Consider the following 7462-nt stretch of genomic DNA (forward strand, 5'->3'; position numbering starts at 1 on the left):
ATATATATCTATAATTTTAATAATAATAAAGGGGTAAAATTAATTAATTAATTATTCTTTAGTCTCGTAAAACAAATCTTTTTCATCTTATTTCTTTCTTTGTCTATATTCATTTATTCTTTTACTTGTTTCAGTCATTTGACTGCGGTCATGCTGGGGCACCGCCTTTAGTCGAAGAAATCAAACCCGGAGACTTATTCTATCGGTCTATTTTGCTGAAACGCTAAGTTACAGGGATATAAATACATCAACATCGGTTGTCAAGCAATGGTTGGAGTGGGGAACAGACACAGACACACAAACATATACATGCACATCCATATATATATGTCGGACTTCTTTCAATTTCCATCAAGGAAATTCACTCACAAGGTTTTGGTCGGTTCGAGGTTACAGTAGAAGACACTTGCTTCAGGTGCCACGCAGTGGACTGAATCCGAAACCATATGGTTCTTACCACACAGCTACGCCTAGGTATAGGCGAACGATTTCAGGAAGTCACCCTGTTTTTCACCAGAAGGTTTCGTATCTCATTGAAAACACCGCAGTACACCTGATTAAAGCACTTTTAAATGTTCTGCTCAAGTTTCTTCACTTCTAACCGGGGAATGAAATGCATTGGAAAAAGATGGCTGAGAACGACGTCTAAAAACGAATGACAACAATAACAACACGCGCGTGCTTCATGATTGGTACAAGATAAGGCTTATCATGTTCTGCTGAGAAATACTATAGTATAACCAAAAGAGAAATAATCTCAACTGGCCGTCATGAAAACAAATTACAACAACGAAGTAAAGAAACTTCATGTTTAATTGGGCATAAACAGTTTAAATGAATGGAAAGCCATCTCGCAGCACTGAACGCAAAGTTGACTTCGTCAGTTTGGGCAAAAGAACCTTTTTTATACTACTACTTGCAAACAAAGGTAGGTATATGAACAGACTCTGTGTACACACAAACACACACATATTGTCGAGTGCTATGATATACCTGAAACCAATGGTAGCTTTCAGACCGGCCATAACCAACCGTATACTACTACTTTATATATTATGCATGTATATCGCTTCTATGTTTTAATTATTATAACTCTTCCACTGAGGGAGGCCGGTTTCCAACAAAGATACAAGGCTCCATCTTTGGGATGTAGTTAACACAAACAAATTCCCATTTGGAACTTGAGAAAAATCTTGCATATTTTTACTGTTCCACTCACAGATTACACTTGTAATGTACGAATATGTATGTATGTTTAAGTCTTCCTCTCAATTTGAACATTTGCACGCTGATTGATGACAGAAGACACCGTTCATACAAACGTTGTTTGCAGTCTTCATCATAAAAATTTTCCAACCAATATTGAACTGTTGCTAATTGCTCGAGGGAGTAGCGTAAATAGGGTCTTGCCTGGAAACATGAGAGAGCTGACAAGAAAAGCAACTGGTTGTGGAAAACCTGTCTTAGTAAGTATCGACGAACTCATGCAGGTGTAGAAAAGAGGACGTTATGACGATGATGATGACTTATGTAGGTATAAACTTATAACTCCACGTCTCATAAACTGATACACATATGAGCGCGCGCGCACACACACACACACACACACGCGGATATAGTATTATCTGACTTGAAAGAAGCGACAAACATCAAACAAATAAATTAACATATATTAACCCCAAATTTTCTAATTAATACTAGACAACAAATAAGCAGGATCAATCGGGCAGGTGATAATTAAGAAATTTGTAGTTCTTAATTATATCTCTTTGTTTCACTTCCCGCCAAATTCGACTTTTACCTTTCATCTTTTCGAGATATAATAAAAGAACTCCAACATTTTGGCACAAAGCCAGCAATTTTCAGAGGAAAATCGATCCCGATACTTCACTGGAATTATATTTTACCATTCCCGTAGGGTTAAAAGCCAAAGTTGACACCAGCGGAATTTGAACTCAGAACATAATTTTTCAGCAGAAATACCGCTAAGCACTTTGTCCGACGCACCAACGATTCTGCTAATAAAGTAGGGAATAGGCCGAAATGTTATGTTCTTGTAGTTTAGTTATGTACGACGACCTGCTGTCTTAATCAGAATCTGTAATTATAAATTTCTGGTGTGTCACTTGTTAAATGTAACGATATATAAAGACGCTCCACTGGAACAAAATAGTCACGTGAAAAACAAACCAAAAAAACCAACAATGCAAGAAAATATTGGTTTCAAATTTTGGCACAAGGCCAGCAATTTCAGAGGTTGGGTAAATCGATTACATCGACCCCTGTGCTCAGCTGATACTTATCTTATGGACCCTGAAAAGATGAAAAGCAAAGTCAACTCAGCGGAATTTGAACTCAGAACGTAAAGGCAAACGAAATACTGCTCAGCATTGCGTCCGACTCGTTAGCGCTTTGTCAGTTCGCCGAATTCACAATAAAAGACAATATTCTTTTCTACACTAAGCACAAGGCCCGAAATTTTGGGGGAGGGTACCAGTCGATTACACCGCCCCCTGTACGCAACTGGTACTTAATTTATCGATTCCGAAAGGATGAAAGGTAAAGTCAACCTCGGCGGAATTTGAACTCAGAACGTAACGACAGATGAAATATCGCTAAGCATTTCAACCATCGTGCCAGCCCGCTGCCTTACAATAAAAGACAATATTAAAAATCTTTTATCTTTTACTCGTTCCAGTCATTGGACTGCGGCCACGCTGTAGCAACACCTTGAAGGGTCGAACAGATTGACTTCGGTACTTATTTATATTTTAAGTCGGATTCTAACAGTCGCTGTAGCGAACCACTAAGTTACAGGGTCGTAAACAAACCAACATCGGTTGTCAAGCAGTGGTGGGGGACAAGCACAAACGATTAAACACACACACACATGCATGTATTTATGTATATGTATATATACGCACACACCAAATTCACTCACAAGGTATTGGTTGCCCCGGGGCTTTAGTAGAAGACACTTGCTCACAGTACCACGCAGTGGAACTGAACTCGGCGTCACATGGCTTAACCACACAGTCGTACCGATATTTAATAGGTGTACGTAAATATTTAAGACGGCCTGGATCCCCAAAAGCTAAATATTGAATCGGGGTCTTCTTTTAACAAGCCACGGTCTTTACACACCATAGACTCTCCGCTGTAAGCATTTTATTGCAAAATAGATATTTCTAAGATGGTATAACACTACAATAGAATATATCAGACTTTACAAGACTTTAAAAAACTTTATAAGAGGTGTTGAAAGTGTCGTCCTTCATTTTCAATATCTAAGTTGACTCGTCTACACGTGTTTGACTGTTGGAGAGTCAGGATGAAAGAAATTCACTGCGGCGAGTCTTTTTGAATAGCCTGTATTTCCACTGAAGTCGCTAATTTTCAAGTGCAAATCTTGTAAGCACTAAAGTGAGGACAGCTTCTTTGATGAGCAATTTGCTATTATTTGAAGACATTTGATGATGATGATGATGATGATTCAGTGAGAGTAGGGGTAGGGAGGGTGTTAGAGAGAAAGAAAGAGAGAGTGTGTGTGTGGGGGGGGGGGCTTACCGAGAAGACCCTATCGCTAATTAGTCATTTAGCAGTCGTCGTAGCAGTTAGTGGAGTAACAAGAGAGCTGGACGAAAGCATTTTAGTCGTTGCTTCGTTAGTGAGTTCACCTATAATTTCAGAGGCCCGTATATCGTAATTAAGTCACGCGGTTTGTTGCAAAAAAAATAAAATAAAATAAGGGAGTAAGACAAAAAAAACAAACAAACAAAAAAAGGCAAGGTAAGACAAAAAAAAAAGGCATATAAGAATAAAAATAAAAAAAAACCCCGAACTTTTTTGGTCTTATCAATATAGAAGTGGCAAAGAAGTTTTACTGGGAAGTTGATTAATTAACGGCCAAATATATCTTAATGCTAGTTCGGACAGATGTGTGTGTGTGTTGTGACAGTTACTAGAACATCTATTTCTAGTTCTCACTCGCAGTGGTAGGTCGTCGTTATTCCTTACGCTATTTTAGGCCATAAATATTGGTCGGCTGGGTTATCACGAGGTTATCTTTTACAGCTTTGAACAGATTATTTATCTATTATTATTATTATTATTATTATTATTATTTACTTAATGAACCTCTTCTACCTTGTGTCTTGGGAGGGTCACTGTGTGATGATAATAATAACAACACGCACTGGTTTGATATCACTTCTTTATTGTTAGTCAATTGGTTAAATCTAACTAAATAACTAACTAATCGATCATTTGTTTAATGTGTTGATTAAACAATTAGTCAGATGTTTGTTTGTTTGTTCGTTTCAACCGTAACCTCGCGGGAAAAGGGCAAGTCAATGAAAAGGTCGTGAATAGCGACCAAAGGACTTTGCCCTAACAAACAACAATCTATCTATCTATCTATCTATCTATCTATCTATCTATCTATCTATCTATCTATCTGTATGAATGTATACATGTATCTGTATTTATTTTGCAGGAGTGGCTGTGGTAAGCGCAGGAGTGGCTGTGTGGTAAATAGCTTGCTTACCAACCACATGGTTCCGGGTTCAGTCCCACTGCGTGGCACCTTAAGCAAGTGTCTTCTACTATAGCCTCGGGCCGACCAAAGCCTTATGAGTGGATTTGGTAGACGGAAACTGAAAGAAGCCCGTCGTATATATATGTTTGTCTATGACAGTGACGCTTGTTTTCAACCATCATTCGAATTCGATGTCAAGACAAAGTAATTGTAGCACACACACACACACACACACACACACACACACACACATTGTTTCGTTTACGCATAGTGATACTAATAACCAGGTGTTAGAACTTCGTATACGTATGCTTTAGAACAAAGCGTCAGTCGAGTACAGAGCAGTAAAAAGATATTAAAATGCCATGGGAACAAGAAATTAAGCCATGCACTTCATTAGCTTACAGTTGTTTCTGCTATAAGATGCATGGTTATATATTGGGTCATCCCATTAATAATGCAATTTTTCCAACTGCATGAATTAAAAGTTGGAGGGGGATGGTATAAACTACCTGCATCAACTTGCTATAAGAACAAGTAGTAATTTTACCTTGTTCTTATTCTTAGTGCAACTTTTGAAGAATTCAGTTCGATTTTAACAGTTATTCTTACAAAGCTATAATGGAAGTGACAAAAGGGCATATTCGGCATATTTTGCTTTGAGTTCAATAAAGGCAACAACGCAACGGAAAGTGTGGGGAATATTAATGCAGTTTATGGGGATTACACAATAATCCTAAGCCAGTGTCAACAGAGGTTCCAGAAATTCCGAGCCAGAAACTACAGCCTAGAAGATGATTTTCGTCCTGAAAGATCGGTAGAGGTCGAAGAGGACGTCCTGCAAACTCTGGTGGAACAAAATCCCGTCGTAACTTTTGAGGAACTTGCAGAGAAGCTTGGATTTGGGGTCATTCATCGACACCTGTTTGCCATCGGAAAAGTCAGCAAGTTGGGTCAATGGGTTCCTCATAAATTTTCCGAGTCTTATCGCGCGCAGAGAGTGAATGTGTGTTCTTCTTTACTGTCACGTCTCCGAATGAACCTTTTTTTGGACCGAACAATGACTGGTGACGAGAAATGGGTTCTCTATAAAAATGTCAAGTGCCGAAGACAGTGGGTTGGGAAAAGAGAAACACCGACACCGCAGGCTGAAGGTCTTCACTCACGTAAGGTGTTGTTATCCGTTTGGTGGGTTATGAAAGGTTCAGTAGTCCACTTTGAACTTTTAAACCCAAGCCAAACGATAACAAAAGAGATCTAGTGCGAGCAGCTTGAGTGGCTTAAGTCAGCGCTAAAAGACAAATGACCATTTTTGGTTTCAAGACGAAAGGTGTTCTTCCATCTGGATAATGCTCGGCAACATACAACAAGGATGACATTCCAAAAGCTGGAGCGGTTTGAATGGGAAACGATGCCCCTCCCACACAGATGCCCCATCTGATTATCAAAATCATTGGGACGAAAAAAATATGAATTCTGTAGACGAGGTGAGAACAGTACTAGAGGAGTATTTTTTGTCATGGGCAAGTGAATTTTGGAAGAGGGGCCTTGCAAATCTACCAAATAGATTGAAGGGCATTGCAGAAAGTGAAGAAGAGTATATTTTAGATTAAAAAAGAACTTTGTTTATCTTAATTTTGAAAAATAAAAGAAGTATAAAAAACCGCATTGTTTATGGGATGACCCAATATATATATATATATGTGTGTGTGTGTGTGTGTGTGTGTGTGTGTGTGTGTGTGTAAACACGCATACGTACACACACGCACTTAAACCGACTTTTTACATTTCGCGGTGATTGGGCCGTTACAATCTGCAACCAACGATTTTAATTTCCATCCAAAGCAATGAAAAATAAATAACCTTTACCCGAAACACTTCGAATTCAAAATGAAGTCCACAAGTCCACATAACCGCATATACCTACTTACAGCTCAATAGACAGGGTTCTATGGAGAGGTTAAGACATGGTTATAACACAGAGCGTCCCCGTAACATGGATACGACAATGGCTTAAACACATTGAATTTGACTTTTTAGATCCCAGTAGATATGTCGGTCGTTATTTCGGACCACCCACATATTCGTTCCAGCCACGAAAAAAAATTCACAAAATTCCTGATTTTGTCTGCTACATTCTTTTACATTCTTCACCATTTTGGTAACTGCCAGTAAGGTGATAGCAGTGTATGATTTATTTATTTATTTATCTGCTCAGTTAACGAGTCATCCTTTACCTTATTTGTGACCACCGGCCGAGTATACGTGTGGAGACAGCCAAAAGAATCATTTGACCCAGACTGCCTTCTTCCAACTGTCAAACATGGAGGAGGATCTGTGATGATCTGGGGGGCTATATCTTGGAAATCCACCAGCCCAATGGCTTCCTTTCATAGCAGAATTAATAGTCAAGACTATTTAAGCATTTTATCTGATCAAATTTGTCCTATTGTTGCGGAACTGTTTCCAGAAGGAAACGCAATCTTTCAGGATGATAATGCACCATTTCACACAGCTAAAGTTGTTACACGAGGAACGTTTTAGTGAAGTTGAACATCTTATCTGGCCGCCACAGTCCCCAGATCTCAATATTATTGAACATTTATGGTGCATTTTAAGGAGTGATATCCTCCACTACAAGAACTGGAGACTGTTTTAGCTGAAGAATGGACAAAAATTCCTTTGGAAACAATTCAAACTTTGTACGAGTCCAAACCTCGTAGAATTCAAGCTGTAATTACTGACAAAGGCGGTTCTACTCCATATTAAAATAAATTTGTTTGAAATTTTAAGGTGTTTCCATTATTTTGTCCAACCTCTGTATATATATATATATTTTTGTGTTTCAGTCATTTGACTGTAGCCATACTGGAGCACCGCCTTTAGTCGAACAAACCGATCCCAGGACTTACTCTTTGCAAGCCT

This window comes from Octopus bimaculoides, chromosome 3 (genome assembly GCF_001194135.2).
Source record: "Octopus bimaculoides isolate UCB-OBI-ISO-001 chromosome 3, ASM119413v2, whole genome shotgun sequence".
NCBI lineage: Eukaryota > Metazoa > Mollusca > Cephalopoda > Octopoda > Octopodidae > Octopus > Octopus bimaculoides.